The sequence below is a fragment of the Manacus vitellinus genome, unplaced genomic scaffold (assembly GCF_001715985.3).
Source record: "Manacus vitellinus isolate BGI_N305 unplaced genomic scaffold, ASM171598v3 scaffold_28_pilon, whole genome shotgun sequence".
Classification (NCBI taxonomy): Eukaryota; Metazoa; Chordata; class Aves; order Passeriformes; family Pipridae; genus Manacus; species Manacus vitellinus.
In genome coordinates, this window is record NW_021940122.1 from 4,977,925 (window position 1) to 5,002,275 (window position 24,351).

A 24,351-nucleotide genomic window follows, 5' to 3' on the forward strand; every position below is an offset into this window, starting at 1 on the left:
GATTTAATAAGCAGTCACCTAGATGGGAAACATGAGACTTGCAGAAAGGAAACTTTTCACTACTCTACACGGAAAACTTGAGCCCAGTCCTGCAACAGTCTGCACAGTTGATTCCCACTGATGTGTCAACGGCTGGAAGATGGGGCTCTTTATCAAGACAGTCCACATAGGTGGAAAATACAGGAAACACAGGACAATTTTTTATTATATTATCACTATGTCAGAAATCTTCCATACATTGTAAATTCTATGGAAATTAATACAGTTTTCTTCATTTTTTTTCTCTCCAATACTCAATCTTATCCAGGACTTAGACCTTTTTTCATAGTATGAAAGTGCAAATTCTGGATTTTATTAACTTATCTACTGGGGAAATATGCTGTGTAGGGAATATATTAAACAGTTCAGTCTATGTTTGGAAAAGAAATACAGATTCATCACAACGAGGAAGGATGTTCAAGAGTATCCTGAAAAAACAGCCGGTATTCAAGCCAAAGGACAGGATGAAGTGGGCACAACAGTATAAAGCTGACAAGCAGATTTAACTGACAGTGACAGAAAGAATTGGAAGCTGCCAAACTCTAAGCTACATCAGGGTTTCTTCAGATACTACATGCACTAAAATTGAAACTAAAAGCATCAATGAGGATATCAGATAAAACTCCTTAAGACAGGAAAAATCCTAGAAGCAGCCACAGCAAAATGAAAAATACAAACTTGGGAAATGATAGAAAAAGGAACGCTTATCAAGTATAAGTAAGACTGGAAACAAAAAAGGCTGAATTACAGGATTGAACATTTCAGGACCTCTCAGCAGTCATGCCTGGTATACAAATCTTTAACACACTTCATCAGAAGACTTCGTTTGCTGATAATACTGCTAGTTGCAAGAGAGCTCAAAGCCATTCATTTAGGCACAATTTTTGTCAGGCAGTGTCCCAGAGGGTGTGGCCCAATCTTCTGGGAATAGCATTTGTTAGTTTTAGAGAACCAGCAGAGGGAGCACATCAGCAATTAAACATGGTTTTCTTGTGTTTGTGCCTAAACAATGAGATTTTTTTTGTTGTTTTTTGTTGTTGTTTTGTTTTTATTCTCAGCATTCCTCTTTCACTAATGCCTGTGACTCACTTAGCTATCAAATTGTTAGGAGTTTAGGAGCCAAAGCCATGGAGAATAACAGGCTCCACATCTACCCCACATAAAAAAACAATGGACATATGCTTTTACCTACTTGTCTTTCTTCACTCTCTCCCCATGTCAACCTCCATCTTACCAGTTCCTGACATTCTGCCCATGAAATCTTGTGTTGCCACACGATGATTGCTCTCAAATTCCTGCACTGTGACCACTAACTTTCTAGTCAGAAAGAAAGGCATATGGATCTCTAGGGAGGAAAGAGAAATCAATAATTAACTTTCAGTCAGCTGAAAGGACAACTCTGAAGTCCATAAGGCAACTTTCCCAGTCCTACTTCTTGTATCTGCAAGGGATTGATCACACAGCTATTGATGATTTCAGAAGCAAAATATTAGAAAGCTCTTCTTTTAGTTGAGAAGAAAAAAAAGGGAAAAAAATCAGTAATTCCCATGCTGTATTTACCCCAGAATCAAAAGACACACTACACTTGTCTGCATTTTTAGCTCTACCACAATCCCAAGATAAATTCACTAGGGAAGTATAACAGTAAGAGGTCATCTACAGGTGACAGGAGAATGGCACCAAGTCTGTCCTGCAGAGGCTTTCCCACCAGGTGCTCTGCACAGGGTTGGAAGCATTGCCTATTCAGTTTCCTTTCTTCTTTGCTGTAGTTACCAACTGGTTTAAATACAGACTTTTATAACCACTAGTTTGATAGTAGCTCAAACCTTCTGGAAGACTCTACGGGTTTTGGTTCATCCCTTGTACTGTCATTTATATTTGTGCAAATTGGCCATAAAAAGTTACCTAGCGATCTGTGTCCACCCATTTCAGAAAATCACAAGGAAAGATTTACGACATGAGGTATTGAAGAATGAAGTCCTAAAGACACTCACAGTGTTTGAATTAGGCAGGACTGGTTTCTCCTAGAATACCTGTCTGCCATAAAAGATGTCGAGGTACGGTACCTGATAACAACAAGTACAGCACAGACTGCAAATCTGCCCTCCATGGGGCTGGCAGGGCAAGTTATCGCTGATGGGATCAGACCATTCTTGGCATGAAAGGATTTCAGCCTTTGTTCTGGCATAGTCCATGGCCTTTCTTCCCGTAGTGCCACCTAGTGCCAAGGCAGTCAACAGCTCGCTTTTCTGCGAGGTGAACATCTGCCCCATCGCAAACAGGCTAGGACTCTCCACACTCATTTCACCAAGGCCAAAACCTAGCTGTCAGAGAAACAGCATTTTTTTCTTTAAAGACAGCTTTGTCCCATTAGCTTGATTTCCCACTCCTGTATTTTAACTACTTCAAGATACAGAGACTTCACTGCACGTGGTAAAAGCTGAACTTCTTCCTTTCTCCAAACCTCTGGGATGTGTAGCAACTTGCCCCGTGGCACCGGCAGCCCTGGCTGCCCCAGCAGCTATGGAAGATGGAGGTGGCGCATGTCCCTGTGCTTCTGGTGCCCATTTTACAAGACTTGTCTGCAAACAGAACTCCCGCCAGCGCCGGGCAGTCAAAATGCCGTCATAGTACTCGCTGGCACTGAAGGATTAAGTACAAAAATGTAAGAAAACATAAAAGACATAAGCACCAATCATTTTGAAGTGCCAGTTTCCTATTAGAACAGAATGGGATCAGTGCAGTTAGAACTAAATATTAACTTTTATGATGAATTATAACCAAGAATATAGACAACACAATCAAAGCAAAAACCACCTGGACAAAAACCTTTACCTTTATTCACTCTTCACTGAAAGTTTAATACATCTGTGAAAACCTCTGCAAGTTAAAGCTGTACAGATATTGCAAAAATATCTCAAAATTTGGTATATGGTCAAACACTTCTCTTCACCAAGAGAAACCTGGATTACTTGCATAAATAGCTTATTAAAATCCAAGTTATTTTTCACAGTCGATACTGTTTGTTTACTTTCTTAATTTTCTTGGGCCAAACTAACAAGAACAGTGAAGTCCGTTTCACTTTGATTTGCCATCATTTCCTCTCTGCAGCACAGTGTGAATGTCAGACCCTACAGAAGGAACAAGTTATGCTTTAAAAGTAACTATTTCCAGTGCATTGTTTCATTAAAAACACCCAAACAAACAAACAAAAATTTATAAAGTATTTGGATTTTCTAAAAGTTTTGCAAAAAAAAAAAAATCTAAAGTAACTTGAAGTTAAATTTCAGTCTTTAAATTTCCATTAACATTTATGAATCTCTTTCAGTAGAAACTCTTCACCATCGAGAATGCAGTGCAAAAAAGTCCTATAAAAACAGACAGGAGTGAAACCAACTGAAATCTATAAGGCCACAGCATGCCACCAATTTCTAAACAGAACTCCTTTTCAAATTATTCTGCTTAAAACCTCCTATGGTCTGCAAAAATGAACAGGGTTTTCTTGAAACGATTTAAATAACAATTTATCTAAGACTGTAATCTCTCTTGTATGGGATTTGTAAGCCATCCCACAGAATTCTCTAGCAGGGGACACTGTTCCCTATTTACATCAAAGTTTTATATAAATAATATTACATTTTTTTTAGTATTCTGCAGCTGTTTTCCCTTATGAATAAGCTGGGCCTATGAAGAAAATGCGAAAATAGGAAAACTGTGAGTAATATTTATAATAATGATATAGTCAACGCAGGAAATTGCTACAACTGTCTTTATCAAAATAAACAAGATTGATATTTTTTCCTGCTTTAAGAGAAAAGAAAAATCTTCTACTATTAAAAATAATTTGACTTGGTATTTGTTTGGTATTTGGATTTAACTGTCTTATATCCCATTTTTGGTCCTATTAAAAAAAAAAAAAACACCACAAAAACATACACACAAAAACCCCAACAGCACTGCTTTTCGTCTCACAGGAGTGAAAGAGGCATATACACACGCCAGTCAGCCCAAAATTACTCTAGCTACAGGGCATGGCAAAGCATGAAATAACTGCTCCAGAGCACTTCCTCATGTGGGTGTGTTAGATAACTGTCTGCTCCAACACTAAAATAAAGCACAGTGTGACCCAATCAACACCGCGGGCTCTGCCCCGCACAGCTGCCCGGGCGGCGAGCAGGGGAACCCAGGGCACCCCGCGCTGCCCCGCACACGCCAAGCTCGGTCCTACGCCCCTGGCCAACAGGTTTGAACATTCCATATGCCGGATTTAAGTTTACTTAGGCATACTTTACCCTTTGCTGCTGTATCCAGATTGCAAACGGACTTTGTGCTATTGAAAGGGGCTAAGATTTTTTTTATTTTTTTTTTTTTTTGGCTAGAATATACTTGGGGTTCAAAGAAAATTACAGCCTCCTAGTGAAAAAAGTTTTAATATTACAACAAGATCTTACTGGGTAATGAAAAATGTTTCTATCACTCTGACTCACTTTCTCTGCTTGAATTCTTCTTGCCGGGAGTTTTCATAAAATCAAGAGATTTCTTGTAGTCAGTTTTCAAGTTTTTCAAAAATGTTAAGATGAGTCTGGGCTTCTGCTAAATGTACGTGCAAGAATCCTCAGAACAGGTCCATGTGCTTTCCTACAAAAAAATCCCTGGGCGGTTGAGGAACGTACACCTGCACTGGTTCAGGAGAAAATGACAGGTGCCTGAAAACCCACCACCCATCCCATGAGGAGGATGGCTGCTAACACTCCTGCTGCCTCACTCGAGGCTGATCACCATCTAGAGGGATCAGCAACTCCACCTTTAAGACCCCTACATTTTTGGCATAACTTCAACATCCCCTCCACAACCAGTGCGAGTTTCAAAGCTTAAGGTTCAAACTTTAGAGAGGGGAGGAAATACCTTGCTGCAGTTAACAGATCATCTGAAGCAATAAACACATTTAAAGTCTATCGACAAAATATTAATTTAGAAGCTTGAATAAAAAGAAGGAGGAAAAAAAATAGTAAATAATGAATGTCATTCCCCAGCTAAGAGATGAGCCACCAATTCTTGGCACACTGATATATAAAACCTTGAAAAGTTTCGCTTATGTTCTGGAAATAAAGCTGCTAATAAAATGGAGCAAGTAGTTTCTGTAGTTGTAGTGCCAGTGAATAGATCTGCTGCTTTGGATTTCAATTAACTTAGTTTGTTCAGCGAGGAGGCACTTCTGTTGAAACTGGGGACTGGTAAGTTAAAGGACAGCTAAAAAAACCCCAAACAACAGCAAAAAAACCTGTTGGCAGCAAAAGTTCTTTCTGGTCGCAAAATAATGGATTTTTAAGAAACATTTCAAAGGATTTGAAGGTTTTGGAGAATCTCCTAGGCAGTCTCAGGTGGGTTAGGAATATTGCATTATAGACTTCTTTGTGCTAAAAGGAAGGCCTAATGCATGTTTTTAAGAAGTCTGCCTCTTCCTATTAAATAAATAATTTTCTATTAAAAAAGGTGACTGTTACTGTTGAGAGATCTCCACCGATCAGCGTCCATTTTATATAATTACTTACGATTCTCCAGAACATTTTATGTAACTCACTTCCACTATCCCTTCTTTCTTTTTTTTTTTTTTTGTTACCAGCAGAGTAGCAGTTTTACTCTCCAACAGAAATGACAAGAGCTAAGATAAAAAGACCATTTCAAATGGATCAGTTTAAGCAGTCTTTAGAACCCATGGGCTCCAAAAACTCGACAATGCTAAATGGGCTATGAAATGCATCACAAATCCCTCCCCAGAAAAAAAAGAAAGAAGAAAAAGAAGAAAAAAATTAATTCAGAGAAAAGCTTCAATGTTTGAAATTACAAATAAGCAGCATATTTGTGGGATGAAAAAATGGTAAATAAATAGTTACTATTTCTGGACAAAATGGCTCGATAGATTTCATAATTTGCCACCACTGTAAAAAAATATCTATTCCCTCCCCCCCCCTTCCCCGTCAGTACACACGGAAACACAAGCATAACCATGCATAAAGTGGGAGGGTGGGGGGCAGCCAAGGATACAAACTCCCTCTTAGAAAGTTTGAATTCTTATTAACCCAGTGATGCCTCCATAATGTTACATTAGATCAGCAACATAAAAGTTAGAATATACGTCTCCTTTCTTCCTAGTAAAGGAAACTGGAAAAACACTAATAATGAAAAATAGATGTTAAAAATATCCAGGAGGAAAAAGTACATGTACAATAACCAAAATTAACCCCCTCCGCCCCCACACCAAAACAGATAAACAGCAAAATCTCTGAATAAAAATCCTGTCAGGAGGAGTGGAACCTGCTTTCTCTTTTTTTTTGCTTTTATTTACAGTATGCCAAGCATGGACTTTAAACTTACAGTGTGCATATATATAGAAAACAAAGAACGAGAGTCACCGTTAACCCCGGTCACAGGCATTACAGTTAAAAGTCATTGGCAAATACTAATAAAACCCCATTTAGCAGTAAATAAGGAGAACATGATATATGGACGGACAGATGGAACTGCATAAACAGAAAAGAAAAAGCAGAGAGACCCACAAACATACGGAGAGGGCTGTTTTACAAGAGTGAAAGATATTGATTTACTTGGAACTAGTGTTGGAAAACAAACGTATTTGTTTCCTTCGTGATTAAAAAAAAAAGTAATTAAAGTGAATCATAAGGGGGCACACCCTTAAATAAGTGGGGGGGAGGGGGGGGAAACATTTGTAGAGGGTAAGGCCTTCTATAGATGTTCCGAATTTTAAGCTAGCAAATAGGTCTGGCAAACTTACATCTCTAAATTAAAAATCGAGGGGGGGTAGGGGGAGGAAATAAAGAAGTGCTGGTGGTTTAAGGAGAGTATAAGCTTTATTCTTTCATTTTTTATAAAAGTTGACTGGCCTACCTTGTTCCCCAGTCCTCAGTTTGTCTCCTCATAGTCGCTGTCTCCCTGGAAGTACAGTGTGAGTGGTAATGACTGCCTGCCTCCCTAATGAGTCCATTTTCCTGCTCTTGATGTTGTGTATATACACACACTGCAACCTACCTTACAAACCACAGAGACGGGAAAGGGAGAGCGAGCGAGAGAGAGCGAGCGAGAGCGAGCGAGAGTGCGAGAGACAGGGAGAGCGAGAGAGGGAGAGAGAGAAAGGCGCACACAGACAAAGCCCTCCTACCAGACAGCAGACAACCCTCCTTCCCCTATCTAGCAAAATACAACTCGGCTAATGCAGCAACAGGTTCAATACTGCCAGGCTGAGGCAGCGTAGAAAAGGTATACGGGGCTGAGCAGGATTGCTGGCAAATAAACAGTTTGGTGCCGGCTGGCTCCACCTTTCTTATTTATGTTACAGGATGTTGGAATGCATTGTTTCAGACAGTCCATATGATTATCATAAATACATTTTTTGTGCATATTAGCATGAAGCGCTGAAACGTCTCAGCCATTCTGCTCCGTAACCTTATAGCTCTAACACATGCAGGGAAGGTGTAAACATATCTCTTTTGACAGGCAGACTACACAAAGCCCACTGATGATTTTAAAGTCATGAGATCTTTCAAGAAAGACGCTCCTGAAGATAGGTTTCCCCAGACAATAGGGGAGCAGGGAAAATTGATCTTGATGAGGAAGAAGTCTTCCTAAGAGCCTGCTCGGTAAACAATTGAAAAGAGAGGGCTATTCTCCCCAGCATTCCCTCCTTTCAAAAATATATATTGGGAAGCTTCTACCCCTACAGCTATAATAATGTGCTGTGCTTATGTCTGAACAGGTGCAATGCATATAGTACATGGTGTTACAAGGACAGAAATAAATCTCTCAAGTAAAAAAACATTTTCCCAGTTGCAAACAGGCCAAGGTTATTTAAAATACAGGTCTAATTTGAAGAACGTTCTCCCCACTCCCTATATATTTTTGCTGGGGGGGGGGGGCAGGCGGGTAGAGGGAAGGTGTGAAGGGGAAGCAAAGATGGGAAAATCAATACATGCAACCAGTTACTAGATTTTTATTTTTACAATATTCTGTCACATCTGAAGAAGATATAGACTGCTTCTAAAATAATTTTCACTCAGCCCTGCCTCTTATCACACGTAAACCTATGCTGTCACAAAAATTCTGTTGATTTTAGTGACAACTACAGGCACGTGAAAGTAGCGAGAGAAGGAAAACAACATTTTTGCACCAATATTTCATCCTTTGCAAAGGTTCTCCAAGAACTTTAGCTACGGGGTATTTTTTAGATGGAGAAACTGAGTCCAAGGGAAAAAAAAAACACATTAAGTGATATTCCCAAGGTTATGCTGTAAATCAGTGGAAAAAAAGATGAGGACCCAAATCTACTGGAGCAAAACAGAATTAGCCTGGAGTAATTCATACCCACCTAAAAGTTAAGTGTCCTGTCTAAACCAGTTGTGTAGGCTCCCTCTATTGTCAGTGGAGAGACAGTCACCTCCCAAAAGTAATTCATCCCAGCTTTTTTCCCTCTCTCCCCACTGAGGAGAGAGCCTACACAACTAGATTAGGCTAGGCAGATAGTTGGTAGTTGGCTAAATTAAGTAAAATGAATCTCACTTTTGATCTAAAGCTCTATTACAACAACATCCTGCTTCCCAAAATACATTTTTATTATCACATTTATTATTAGGCAATATATGCCTAAATTGTAGTGATGGAAAAGGGATAGCCTGCTGACTAAGAGAGACAGGTAAACTCCCTAGATTCATGGATTTGTACCCTCAGGCTGGCTTGATATTCATGATTCACAGAGTCTTTATAATATTAACCAGCCTGGTGACTGGTGAATGTGATTAGTTTTGCTCACTGGTAGATGCTACACATTTTCGTATTTCGCTTATAAACATTCTGTTTTCATCCAGATGTACAGTAAATACAGAGGGATTAAGTAATTTATTTCAAAATGTTAATTTTCATTAGTGTTTTCATCAAAAGACAGATTTTCTTACCTTAGGGTAAAATATAAAGAGTAAAAAGCTCTAATAGGTGACTTAGTCCAACTCCTTCTGTAATATTTAGCTACGTACACACCTGGCATATGTAGAGGCTGCTCTACAAGTTACTCCAAATATATACTGCAAGAATATAGTCATATTACATATTTTCTTCTCTGCACTTTATGACCATAAGCACCTTATTGAAGGGTATGTCAGGTCAGGAAAGCAGAAGGGGCATTTGTAGACTTTGCTTCTAACTGTGGTAACTTGATCTGGCTGTGTAAGTACCAATTGAGCACTCACTGCCTCAGTTTTTCCATCTGTAAAACAGATTCAACTGTAGTTCCATGAGTAGATGGTACTGTAAATATGTGAAGAGTCTTCCCATCTCAGACTGGCATCTCTCAGAGTTTTACGATGGCAAGTATTATGGGAAAAATATAAATACTTTATCAAAGGGACCTGTACCAAAGCCAGCTGATGAAAATCACAAGTTTTTATATACTTATAATTCAATTCAATTAATGGAATAGCCTCTGAATTTAAAATTTAACAACTAAATCTACACCAAAATAAGGATATCAGATGTGAGAAGCTCTTAGTACTCTGCAGTATTTGACCCCAAGCTAACATGAATTCCTCTGTCCTACCAACCTTACACCTACAACCTTACACATACAAGTCTGAAGAGATATTCAAAATGTACCAAGTTCAGATAAAATACAGACGTCAACCCTTCAAATTTAAGACATTCAGGTTGAAATCTGAGGACTGAGTTGGAAACACTTTACTTTGAAAAATATTCAGATTTGCAAATGATCCAGAGCCAAAACCTGTAAGTTGAGAGGCACCTAGATCCTTACTTTCTTTAAGTTTCTGGAAATGTCATATATGTATCTGAACAAGGATCAGAGGCTGGTATTTTGAGGAGGCCTGAATCTCAGTAAGAACGCTAGAACTGAGCCCAATTCCATCCTGTTACAACAATGCTTAGAAACCAGACTCAAACTGGAACCCAAAGCCACCCCTTCCAAAGTCACATAGGTTTATGTACTTGTAGAACTATAGAACTAAACCAAACACTTTCAAACCTCGAGATTGGATAGCAAATATGAAGTAGATTCCAACTTAGCTAGTTTTGGCCCTCAATCAGAAATTAATCAAATTAGCTATAATCTTTATAAAATCCAAATATATGTCGAACCTCAATGAAAATAACCACAAGATGTGATCTGCACAACTAGTTCCTTGCCTGAAGATCTTTCTTAGATTTAGATTCTGAGCATCAATGGCTCAAAAAAAATCCCGAATGGTGCAATTTGAATAGAGAATCCTGATTTAATGTTTTACCAACAAAAAGCTGCCCATTTGCTTGATTCAAAATGCTCAGTGAAAGCCTGCTTGCCATCACTCCACATTCCTGTAGGTCTACAGTTCTTCCTCCCCATTATGTGAGGAGGTCGATGGATGTGCACTTGGGTCATGTAACTGCTGGCAACTTTCAGCTCTGTCGCAGGAGAGGACACAGACCTGCCATGTGACAGGGTCTGCATGGCAGTCACATGGCTGGTCTACACTTGGCCATGCAACAGCACAGGCAAGCAAATTCTTGTCATGTGCCCAGGATTGTCTCTCTCCCATGGCAGAGGCACCGAATTTTGGTTATGCCACACATGGGGTCACCCCAAAAGAAAGAGGCTGGAACAGAGGGTTCAGAGCTGTCTTAGTAAAAGGTTGCACTATCCATCCTGAATGCAAGAACAGGCAATGCTGGTCTACCCACTAGATGATACTCCTGGTTTTCTTTTTCTGCAAACTTGTCTTCTCAGTTCAATTAGTCTCTAGCGACTGTCATTAGGAAGGCAAAGGAGCCCCAACCCCTCTAGCAAAGCCTTAAAAAGAATGAAAAAAATACTAGCACCGTGAAGACAGGTGAAAAATTCTGGTGCTTGGTGCAGCAGGGACACCCACCTACAGTTCTCCCAGGAAGCTGCAAAGCCCTATGAACACACTGATCTTCAGTAGTAAGGGGAAGTAGGGAAAACCAAACTGCCCACCAGAACTGTGAAAGACTTTGCTGCAAATTACAAAATTCTGGATGATGGACTAAAAGGGAAGGAAGGTGCTTTGGTGCCAAATAATTCCATACTGCACCTCTCCTCTCCTTTTTATGTCCCCAGGTACACCAACATGCTGAGTTTAGGTATATCTTGCTGGTAAACCAAAACTGGAAAAGGAGTCACGGCATCATATAACCATGTTAGAGGCTAAGAGTTACTGCCTTTGAAAAAACACCCAACTAAAACCTAGCCTGTTGGCAGATATCTAAGGGTTGATTTTCAAATTCTGACGAAATTTAGGTGGGACTGACTTCCTAAATTGGTTGGATACCTTGCCCATCCCTGTGGTGGGCTAACACACTGGTATTTATGTACTTCACATAGTTGCCTTACGACAGTTCCATTAATACCTTCAGGGAGCTCCATTATTCCAGAATCCCAGGAACTGTTCTTAGAAACCAGGCTGGTTTAACAGCATACCGTTGTTAAAAATCCCAGGCAAATTTCTGTCACAATTCTGTTTCAGATGGTATAGGCAGGGCCTAGAAACACTCACAGCAACATGTCTGAACTTGATTGCTTCCACTTAGTCCCTTAACCACATATGCAGATCTCCTAGACTCCCCTGGTATATCACACCATCATATTGCCAGCCCAACAGGATTGGTGATTCAGATGTCTCTACTGGTGTCCTGCAGTGTCTCTGCAACTTTGTGCAAATGTAATGAGAAAGATGCCAATTAAAAAAGCACAAGAGTCCTGCAGCGTGGCAGGCTGATTCAAATTAGATACCTGTATGAAGTGATTAAAAATAGGTTTTTTAAACTTGAAGATTACAGGAGGACAGTACATTTGATTTCCATCAGCAGGGGCCAGTAAAAAATGTAGAAGGACCACACAAAGCTCTTTATCCCTGCAAATTTACTGGTGATGATGTTGAGGATAGAAAGGGAGAAATACAGTGTACTTCTGGTGCCTTTCAATATGCAAAGAATCTCAATTCTTCTCCCATCTCAGCAGCCACTACTTACTGCCACACCTCCAAATAAGTAATACTTTTCTTTAGCGACTGTGATCCATCATTCTGTAGTTCAGGTGCCTATAATCATTAACAAATCAAATCTCACAACTTCCTTTGACAAAAAAACTACTGTCATTCTCATTTTACAGATAGTAAAAAACAAAAGGAAAGAGTTAATCACTCTGTTGAGAATAGGAGTGAGATTGGGATGTCAGCCTTTCCTGATCAGAAGTTCAGGCTATGTTGCCTTTATGGATCAGTCTCTCAGACAGCCCAATTGATTGGCAAGACTGGGACGCACTTACTGAACCAGAACTGGCTTTTCTAATCTTGTTTGTTTTGGTATTTTTAATCTCAGAATGTCCTGAATAATAAGTCAGATGCAAAGCGGATATGTCTCCAACGGTTTCAATAGTTTTGTGTAAATCTGTCTGCAATAGTATGTACCAAGTACCATAAATGCCCACTTTCCTTTATGATGAAAAGACCTGCACTTAAGTAAAGGAACACTTTGCACAATGACTGTTCCCTTACAGCCCTTAGACCACCTTGCACAAAGGCTGCAAAATGGTGTTTCTGTTGCATAATCATCCCATGTCAGATACAACAGTGCTGCATTGCTCTAGTACTGTGGTGGGTAAGTATTACTGCTACATCAGTAAATTGTGACAGTGAGATCTGGCAACATAATAAATTTTGTCCCAGCAGGGCCAATCCCTTGCTTCTATATTCATCAACACTGGTGTATATCAATCACCACCTACAGGGATGAGAGTCGTCTTCAACTCCAGAAGACCAGTATTGTACCAGCATATCACTTTCCAATTCAAAAACCAAAGCCATACAAAAAGTTCTCATACATACATGCACACACACTTGGGATGTTCACCTGTTCAGCTTTCTGTCCTGAGTGTGTAGATTGTGTTGCAATTATTTAACGCTTGAGGTGCAGTTACATGTAGCCTTGGCTATAGGTGTGTTCATCCTCCCCACTTACACAGTGCTGGGATATTACCTTTATTTGCATCAGCAGGCCATTTGTGACCAATTTAGCTGTTGAGCTAACGTGCAAGGCCCTCCTGCAAGCTGCGGAGTTACAATGAAGTTGGATCTTGTTACATAGCCTACTGCATTGTATGGTGCACCCTCTGCTGTATAACTACATGGTTCCCAAAGGTTATCTCTAATTTCATTATAAAGAGTCATGTTGCAGTTCAGTCAACATTTAAGGACTAGAAATTTGATTATTTACTTATGCAAATCCATGCTGAATCCATCCCAAACTGGACAACAAATTGTAAAAAATAGTTTTACCATCTGAAAGGAGCTTTGGTAACAAACGAGTCAAGATGCACATTCATCGCTCTCTTCTACCAGATAACTAGGATGACTATAAGAGATTTCTATTTTTGTCCCTGAAAGGGAGCGTGCAGAGGATTTGATTGCTGTCATGATTACTGGCTATGACATGAACTGCAGTGAAAATTCTGAAGCTCAAGGTGGCCAATACTTCTACTTTTACCCTCTTTAAACAGTAGACGAAAAATAGCCAACAAACCAAACCAAACTTCTGCAACTCTACTAATTGTTGTAGCAGTTGAAATGCACTAAGTTTATCATGAATGAAGATCTGATCTAGATGGGAAAAAAAGTGAGACGCATCACTAGCAATATTTTGGAAGCTGTTATTTTACCCTTTGGGTGCAACTGAATATTTTCATAAGCCTATCAGCATGAATCCATTCTACCTGGAAAATATTTATGTCAGCATTTTCAAAGGTGCTACTCCTTCAAGAGGTAATTATCTCCTAGTTTAGAATATCACATCTGAGAGTACTGTGCCCCAAATGAATAGCCACTTCTGGAAAAATAAAAACAAAAATGCAATCTATGTACATCAGATGTACAAAGACAGAAATTTCATACTTTTATTTGATTGACTATACATGAAGTGGACAAAGAACTCCTCTACAGAAAAGAAACAAACAGTATTGAAACTTCAAACATCCAAAAACTCTTCAGTAGGCTCTAAAAGTTACATGATTATCTTAAAAGCCAGGGATTTTTTTTTATCTCTATTATGATCAGAAGTACTTTTTAAGCTTTTTTATGCAATTACTAAAACTAGAGATTTCTTTACTTATTTTCTTAAAGCTAAGCCTATATGACCAAAAAATAAAAATAAATCTCAGCATTTACAATAATGCTGGAATATTTGAAAGGGGCAACACTAAGCGCCATTATTCATCTAATACTTCACCATGACATCCCTTCAGTGGATGTAGGATTATTTTCTCAAATATAGTCATTGTGAGAAAATTCCTCTATGAGATTTTTCTTTGTGTATTCTAGGCAAGGATGAACCAATGCATTTACCAGGCAGACTGAAGTTGTAAGTTACTTAAAAGGCTGGACTTTTGCTCAGACCTTGTAGGCTTGTGTCTCACTTTGAAGCAGTTCACCCCAAAATTTCACTGTAGGACCCAGTGTCAGTTGGCCCAAATTCCTGCTAAATCCCCACATTTAGTGTTTCTGGATATATGCCCCTAAAATCCCACTGCCAGCTAATAGGAAACATAAAGTGCAGGGACTTGGGGGCATTTAGGCCAATTGGCTCTGACCTGTGAGTATAAAAAAGTACCTGATTCTTTTGTGGAGCAAGATAAATATTATGAGACCACGCAGTAAAAAATAGAAGTGAGTAAAACATCAAGCAAAAGTTTATCATTGATAGCCTCAGAAGCCCACTCCAATAATAAATGTAACCGCTGACCTCTGTCTCAAATGCATAGAAAACACTACAAAGGATGTAACCATTTTACTAGCAGTAATGCCACCAAAATTATGTACAGAAGTTTCACTTTCACAAACCTTGAGTATGTGTAGACCACCTCAGGGGGATTATTTTTGTGTCTATGTGGGCAGGATTCATCAGCTTTGAAACATTTAATAAAAGATGTTTCTGAAGAATAAAAAATAAGATACACTAGGTGTAATAAAGAAAAGGAATGTCAAGGTCTGTTTTTTTTTTTTTTTAAACTTTATATAAGCTAAGTTCCATTAGAAAAACTAGGCAAGACTGGTTCCAATTAGTCTTTTAGTTTTAGCCTAAAGGAGAATATTTTTTATAAGGTGAACACAGTTTGCTCAGCTGTTTTAAAGGACACATTTAGAGTGCATTTCTTTTCCTGAAATATTAATTGAAATTCATTTTGTAAGGAAAAGATGAGAGAGTTTATTATTTAAAGCCAAAAAATTAAAAGCAAAAAGTTGTATTAACTGAAAATTAAGCCTCAGGTCTTATTTTACACAAGAACAGAGATAAGAGCCTTTCTTTCAATCAGACCTATCAAAAATTGGAAGATCTAGTGAGGTTAGTGGTGGTGTAAGTCTGATAAAAATGAGCTTCGGTATCCTATAGACAAACAACCCTTTTATTTTGCCTGTATTTGAACAAAAGGGTCTTTCATTACAGAACTAGAACATACAGAACAAGGTGACATAATATTTTCAAAATGATATAATAGAAACAAAGTGTACCAACTTCAGTGTTACTCTTCAGTCAGGTTTTGTAATGAGCCCAAGTCAGATACTCATTTTGTAATGAGCCCAAGCCCTTTATGGTCAAAGGGATGTTTTTCTATGACTTTCTTTGCAACTATTAGCTAGGACTGTATTATTTGGTATTGCTACCAGGATTATCTATGATTATATAATGAAGGATCCCCTTTGTAATATCTGTGCAATTAGACATAATTAAGTTTGTCAGAGGAACGTTAATTTCCTGATTTTTGAGTAAATAAAGAATCAATGTTAACATTGCACTAATCAGTACTAACTAATGTTTAATTTGTTTTGTTTCAAAATCAGAGGTCACATTGTGAAACCATTTGATAGTATGCAACAAAAGAACTCAACAAAATAAACAGAAGTTGGAATAAAGATAACTTTATATTAACAGGTATTTTGCTGTCCTACTGTTCCATTTGTTGAGTTGTCCTGAAGCCAACAAAATATTGGTAAGAATCAGGATACAAATATGACTTTAAGTACTCTCAGTTGTAGTCTTGGAATGAATCGACATTTTTGTTTACCATACTGTGATAACATCACAGATGTTAGAATCACAAATGCCTGTATACCTTTAAGCTTTCTGTTTCAGAAACAAAGGTACTACCACAACAGCTAGTGTCTCACTAGCTGCAGTAGACCATTTGTGGGCCAGGCACCAAGCAAGAGATGAAAATCAAGTCTGAGAAAAATCCCATATAAATATTGAGCTATACATCACCCATCCATCCAGCCGAGTAAGTAAATGAGTTTCAACCTGAAATTCCTAGGGATTCCTATAGTAAAGTTGCAACATACCATACAAATTCTCTGGGGATTCTCAGATATGGGTTTATGGAGGCAAACTGTGAGTGAGCTGTTGATGGCTGTCTGGTGCAACACAGCTATTGCCAGTCAAGAGAACTGGGATTGGCTGTTCAGGCACCACATCCAGCTCATGCAAGCATCTAGTGCCCACAGTGTAAAAAAAGGTACAAAACAGGTTTATAATGAAGAGAATTTATGGGGCATTACTCTCCCAAACTGTTGTTTCTATAAACAATACTCTGGGCTCAAGGTATCAAGATGTGACAGTGCTGAAGGTCTCCATAACAGGATTCTCTCCTTTATTTTTCCTGTCTTATTTCTTGAAAAAAAAACCAACAAAAAATAACAAAACCAAAAACAGTAAAGCAGTAAATAGGTTCTACATTTAAATGAGTGTCAATAGTCTTAGGAGTCAACACTGCATCAGACATCCAAGACTTCTTGTATTAGGAGACCGACTGGAAATAAACAAGTGTCAGTTCACATCTGATGCGATCTTTAATTAGAACTTCACAGTCAAGTAGGCTACAAGCTTTTCACATCCTAAATTAAAGCTGTACTTTTGGAGCACAAGAAGTCAACCACCAGGGAACAAAAGCACCAGTTTACCATACTGCTAAAAGTCAACTCGGTCACACCCCTGTTTCAAAATATGAAGATAATTGATAAAGTACATCATTTTCTGGAGCAGACACAACATAACAGTTTCTGTGAATTTTTGGTGTTAGGAACTTAATGATGTGCAAGTTCTTTGGGATAACTACAGGTTACTCCTGTGAGAAAAGAAAAGTTATGTGCAAGACAAATAAAACCCAAAAATTGATTTACAGGTGCTACCCACGTGCATGCAGCACTATCCACAGGTCTCAAAGCTTAAGATTATCCATCCCTATCTACAACAAGAGTTCACTTTCAGACAAATGAGAATACTTGCTTCACAATAGCTCAAAGGTGTTCAAATCCCTGCAAGATACTAACACTTTATTCCATTCATTTTAATGGAAAATAGATGTCCAAATTCCCAAAGACAGCCCTTTTACCACTGGGTCCAAAGAAACAGATTACTTGAAAATATCTTTTTATCACAAGAGAAGACAGGAAAAAAAATTCCAATTAAAATTGATGGAATTGATCAAAGAATGAAAGCCATCAAGGAACAAGACGGGCAAAATGGGGAATAAAATAAGGGAAAAGTGCATAAAGTTATCTCATTCTCCTCAAGGATTATAAAATCTTCCTACTAGAGTAAAAGAAGATATTTCCAGTTTGTTTTCTAACAGCTAAAAAGAATATAAATTAAAGACTAGGAACCATATTGAAAACTGTGGCAAAGGCAGACCATAAAGCTGGAAGTCAAACCTTGTACCTTGAATTACTCCATTGTCACAATTAAATGGCCAGGAAGCACTTCAGTGTTTTAGAAGTAGCCATAAGCACCTCTAACATCACAGATTTGCCTTTGAACTGAAGTTTCTTCTGCTAAAAACAAATTCCTGGTTAATACTGCTTGGGCTAAAAAAGAATTTCCTATAGCTGCAGCCCTTAGGCTTATCATAGAAATCTGTATACGTCTGGGAAGACCTGTGGATTGTGGCAGGTAATTAAAAAACAGTACAGTAAAAAACCACAGTTGCTTTGCAGCCTTAACCCTGCTCCTCTTAGCACACCTCCATACTCCAGCTCCTTCCTGTTAACTTAGTCTTTCAGTCCTTGGTTGTCTCATGTGCACTAAAGACTAGATCAGCTAGTCTATTAAACTAATAAACTAATAGCTAGGTTTTCCTTTAACAGAACTAAATCTAAGATTGCACAGAGAAGGGAATCATAAAATCATAGAATGGTTTGAGTTGGAAGGGACCTTAAAGATCATCTAGTTCCAACCACCTGCCACGGGCAGGGACACCTTCCACTAGACCCAGTTGTTCAAAGCCTCACCCAACCTGGCCTTGAACACTCCTGAGACATAGATGTATACTACTTTGCAGCTATGACAGAGATTGAAAAAAAAAACAAACAAAAAAATACCCCAAACCAAACAAAAAACAAGCCAACAAACAAATAAAACAGGGGCAAAAAAGGCAATAACCTATAAAGGACCACTAAATATGACAAATATGAACAAAAGTAGCACAAATTGTATGGTACTGGTAAATTAGCATATTTTTCTCTTTTCAGCAACTGAAAGCATCTGAGGAACACTGGCTTTTAGAGAGATGCTCCCCATGCCCTCCCATTTAAACACCAAACCAAAACTCACACAGATGTGATTGATGGGATAGAGACCTGACAGACAAAGCTAGGGATAGTTTCAAAAGCTGAAACACATTTGACCCAAGATGTCAGCCCCTCACAATAGACCCAGAGAAGATGTTATTACATTTTGTTGCGGGGTTGCTTATATCTGGTTTGGTCAAGAGTCCATGAGACATGATACCTGTATTACAATGTCAGATACAGGAACAATCCAGTGGTATTTTTCTATTAGTCCTGACTCTTCAGGATCTGACACTTAGAAATGTTTACGTGAAAATAACAAAGAATAGGAACAGGTGATGCTTGAAACATTAGGCTCAAATTTCTATTGGTAAATAAGAAATTTAAACATTCTAAAACTCAACAGGAAAGTGACAAGAGTACAATGATTTCTGTCCCTCATAAAAGACAGCAAAAATGCCTTTCTACTTACATAGAATAAGCAATGCTTTCAGGGCCTGATGAGAGAGGTGCTGCTAGTTGATGGAATCATTTTTCATCTGATGCTAAAAAGAAAGTAATAAATGAAACGAATTTTGAACATGAGCTTACAAAACTTTTAGTATCTAAAACCTGCTATTAAGTAGGCTGAGTATTCTATAACAAGGGTCTAACAAAAGCTAGTGTTCTCACTTAGGTTTTCCATCCTAACTCTTAAATCCAGGCTGCAGGCTCCTTGCTCTACTATTAATATTAAAGATACCAGTGTTAAAGACTGGAGCATAATGGCTAACATACGTAAAAATATTCATTTATCTGACTTAAAGAGAAGTTGAAGAATGCAACAAGTGTATGCATGTACCAAAGGAATACAAACCCCAAGATAATTCTTTAACAGTATACTGTAGGCATTATCAAAAATTGTTCAAGAATAAGTTGGGATGAATTCATATCCATCTCAAAAAGTGCAGACAATTCATTTTTGCAGACACTTCAAGATGAGATTTCTTTTAAGTGAAACTACTGAAGCAGGACTCTGATGAGTTTGATGATTCTGAAAGTGAGATGTTTTAATGCTATCATTATCATTATTAAATGTCGCTGTAATGATGATTTAAATGTGTTCTAAACCTCCTAGATGCTCTTCAACATTAGACACCTTTGTGTCTTGAAGACCCAGAAATACGCTTACTAGTTGATTATGCTATATAGAAAAGCTCTGCTTAACAAGGCAGATGCAACCTTATTTTTTCTTAATGATATTGCCTTCAGTAGAATACAAAAGAAGCAATTGATAGCAATGATTGAAACATTTCTTTAAGAGACTTGTAAATTCAGCTGTCCACTACAAGAATCTCCAAGAGAAGAAACAGGGAGATAGTAAAAGAAAAAGTAACAGTTTTGAACAGTGACATTAGTGTAGGTTTGCTGTCTGAACATGACAAATTATCTCCTAATGGCCACAAGCTTATGGACAATGAAATGTATGTCCTTGTTTGCTATTATTAATTCTGTACCAAAATGAAAATCACAAATCTTGGTGTGGTGTTACCGAAGACACCATCCAACAACCAAGAGTGATACATGAGAAAGGTGTCTTTGCTCTTTGGTTAGACAACAAAAACAAAAATCAAAACAGGAATGTTTAAAACTATTTCTTCTGCTTCTGATACACAGCTGCTCAGTGCTGTATTGCAGCCACACTGAGTGAAAAACTAAGTCAGACTTTTCCAAAGCTGTACTATAGAGCCTAAAGACAAAAATCACTCTGCTATCACCAGCAGGTTGCCTAAATTGAGTGAAGAAGGTTAACTTGAGTGAAAAAGTGCCTCTGGTTCTCAGAGACACTTGGTGTTCCTCTCAGGAACATGTACCTCTGCGTTTGCATCAACAAGTGTCTTGAAATTTGCACTGAGAACAAGAAGGACTTTGATCAAAAAATAGCACACATTTTTCTCTGCAAGGAACTTTACAGAGAGGTACTAAATTTACAAAAGCAGCTGAAGGAGGTTTCAGAGGGACTTGACAGATTACAGGCTGATGACACTACCGTTACAGCCTCAGTGGAAATGTGGTTTGATCTAATTAACAACAAAGAACTAGAACCACTGAAGAATAGAATTAAAAAATTATTCAAAGACTCTTGGAGGCTTTCCATTTCATAGCCACCAGGACTGATTTGAAACACAGACGGATGGGATTAAACCCAGGGTAGGACGTCAAGGTTGGGACAGGTACTGAACATATTCTAGATATCTCAAATCTTCTAAGATTAAAAACTGAAGATCTATATTTTGCCCTAAATATGCAATTAAAAATGGATTTGATTGAATACAATTAATTTAATCACGCAGGTGGAAAATACAGATGTTAAATTAGGGCAGACAAGATGGCTGAACTTAGAAATGATGGATTTTAGAACAGATGCATTGCTGTCCAGCCAACTCAGCATCACTTTTTACACATTTTTAGTTTATTCATATCACTTGCATTGAAACTGTGTAACAGCATAGGTGCTAAAATCAAAGAATCTGGTGAAGTGCACCAATATGCAGAGTTAGATATAAAGCCTCATAGACCTAAATTTTTCACAGGCTACAGAGACCATGAAGATGTTCTTGTTTTTTAATTACACTTTGCATTTTAGGTAACTTGTGTTCAAGGGATAAATATGCTTTTAAAATACTTCATGTCATTTGCATGCACTGTTTCAGTGGATAAAATGCTACGTTTGTGTTTTCTCCAAGAGGCTTTTGCAGAAAAAAAAACAAAAAAAGTCATGCTGCAGAGAAAATTCAACTTTGATATGTTGGCTGCTGTTTCCACATACAAATTTTCTCTCCACACCCAATAGAGAACACATACTTCAGCTAAACAATTGTCAGCATCTGTTAGCTATGCCAATATCCTGTGGAAAGTATCAAAAGGCTTTAACTTATTTTTAACTGAGAGAACCACATAACTAAGAAAGTTTTTGCTTCAGAATTTCAAGTCAGATTTGGGATTACTGTATTTCCCTCTTAGGGAAGTTGTATGATTATTAATCTTATAATTAAAAAAGTAGAAGTTAATGAGGAAACATGTTAACGTCAGATGACTTACGTGCCTATTAATAATAAAAGTGTATTGGGAAAAAAAAGGGGGAAAAGGAAAAACCCATTGTGTAATCCAGTTCTGATGAAATGCCGGACAATTTTGAGACTGATAAAGTGAGTCACTGCCAACTGACTCAGCATGACAACGGGAGTTCATTGTTGCCTTCGGACCGAAGGAAGCAAGCAGACAGTTGGTTCAAACTGGATTTGTTCTTTCACTAAAATGTGCTCGTCCCACCATCTTCTTTTTCTTCTTTCACGTCTTCCATCAGACCCTCTAGTGTCTCCAGTACACACTGCATTTATTAAGCCCTGCAATATTCAGCTAGCATTGGATACAACACACATCAAGCCCTCAGATGCAGCGTGTTACAAAATTAACTTAAAAGGCTGGAATGCAGCTCCATTTTTAAGTCCCAGTATATTTATATTTCACATATGGTTTTCGCTAGGCTGTTCACAGGGGGGACTATAAAGCATCTCAACATGTGAGGTACTCTTGTAAACCTCACTATGTCCTCAGTTGCACTTAGTGTCCTCAGGCATGGGGGATGTTGTACTGCAAGCATTAATATGTATATAAGTGCTGCTTTTTACATCCACATTTCCCCCTCCCTGCTTGTAAGTTTGGTAACAGCGGGATGGCTGAATTCAGCTCAAAAAATGGAATTCCTGTTTGTCTCCAAGGCTTTCCAAACATTACCTTCTGCCAGTCACTGCAACTTCCCCGGGCACCTTCTCAATTTAACAAAACAAAGAGAGCTCGTGGGACTCAGGACCCTTCATAGTCTGGGCAACAGAACTAAACAAAATATACTGCCTCCCTCCTTGAAACCTCTCAGCTATATGAGAAAAGTTTACTTTAATATTGCAATAAGGTGGATTTATATTGCTAATGTACACAAGAGAAAGGTTCACCTGTTGCATAACATTGTATAAAGGGTACAGAATGATGTTAGAGAATCTAGTCTGTGGCTCTTTACCTTCAATACACTCAAAACTCCATCTCATCATTCATTATTTTCTCCTCCTCTCATAAAGATGCTTCTCCTGAAGTCTGCCTGAAATGTGAAAGTCACTTTTTGTTTTTTCTTTGTTTTACTAGTCTTATTAGTCTTAGAAGTTTATTGATTTAACTGTAGCTTATGAAAGGCTCCTAGAAATAAAATTAAATTATTTTTGAAAAGAAACAAGCAACAAGAAAGGTCCAAACTTGTTCAAGCAGCTAAAGCATACTCAGCCATTATAATTTTTTTAAATGCATATTTTACCAACAGGAACTATGCCACATCAAAAATTATCATGCCAGGTGAAAGAAACTCCTCAGAACTGAAGGAAAGATTGGTATTCAGCAAATGGGTTATATTCAGCTTGAATACAGACAGTTTGGCAGGTGACTTGAACTCAACATCTCTAAATATGAGTTTATCCATCAGTGCAAGAGGCTACTGATGCTTCCCTATTTCAGAAGGGTGTATTAAAAGCTTAATTAATTGTTCATAAAGAACTCAGATTCTCAGATGAGAAGCATCAGAGAACACCAAAGTATTATTAATCTCAGGTGCCAAAAAATTATCCCTGCTCTTGCATGAAACAGGTCTGAATATGGCAGCAATATCCCCAGTTCAGTTTGCAAATGGTGAGAGTTATCCAAGTAAAATAAATGTCTGGCCATCAGAGTAAACAAAGACATCATTTTACGAGTCCAATCTAAATTGTAGAGATAATCAATATGAGAATAGCAGTGCCCACAATGAAACCTGTATTAATTATGAAGAGAGTTTATGAAAGAAATTAATCATTATTATGGAGTTCGCTGTAGGAATTTAATAGCATGAGCCAATTCTACATGACTCTTATGATGCTTGAGGTCAAATATGCTGAGTTTGAAATAAACTTTAATCTACTCTGAACTAACTTTGTATAAAAAAAGAAAGCTTCTCATAAGTTCCACATTACTGCCCAAAATAACAAATCTATTCTACCCCATAAGTGTGTGTGGTCTGATATGCCATCCTGAAAATAGATTCTAATGTCTCTATCCCCTCTCTTCTTTTTGTTTGTTTTGTTCTGAATTTTTTTTGTTTAGATTGGTGCTATAGGAAAATTATATACACTGATTACAAGAGAAAATTAGATATGAGAGACAGGCAATATATTTTTAAGCTTACTTTGGTGGTTTTTTTTCCTTAAGTAACCACTCTTCCAAAATAAACACAGAAATGTTTATGGAAATAAAGAAACAAATTATAAGAATTTTAGGTAGCATACCGCAGTCAAATAAATACCATTTTCTAATAAAACAAACTGGGAGAAAGCCTAATAGAACTTAACCCATAGTAACCAAAACAGCAGCTCAGGGGACTTTCTGTTCCAGAATCAAAGCTGTTCTTGAGAACTTAAGATTCATATTAATCGATCAACTTCAGTATTAATCAATTAGTCCCTTTTGTAAGATTATAAAATCTCTAGGGAGAGGCTATGACTGGGAGCGTTGAAAATGTCCAGTGTGGGCTTAATTCCACCTCCAGTCCAGTCCTGATTGTTTGCAAAAGGAGAAGAGTAAGACTGATGGTGAGAGTTTCTGAAAGGTCTATCCTTTGTATTTATTTGTT

The 24,351-nt window shown here is 38.0% G+C and overlaps 1 protein-coding gene across 4 annotated transcripts in view; it reads right to left on the reverse strand.

Annotated features, from left to right (window-relative positions):
- Positions 1 to 7,225, reverse strand: part of ZBTB20 (zinc finger and BTB domain containing 20) — a 449,521-nt gene extending 442,296 nt beyond the window's left edge. For 2 of the 4 annotated variants that reach the window (XM_018074635.2, XM_018074631.2), the window contains exon 1: positions 6,946 to 7,225. The gene's annotated coding sequence lies outside the window, so the exon portion shown is untranslated. The remainder of the gene's footprint in view (positions 1 to 6,945) is intronic. The other 2 variants (XM_018074632.2, XM_018074633.2) reach the window with 2 other exon arrangements.
- Between the last annotated feature and the right edge of the window lie 17,126 nt (positions 7,226 to 24,351).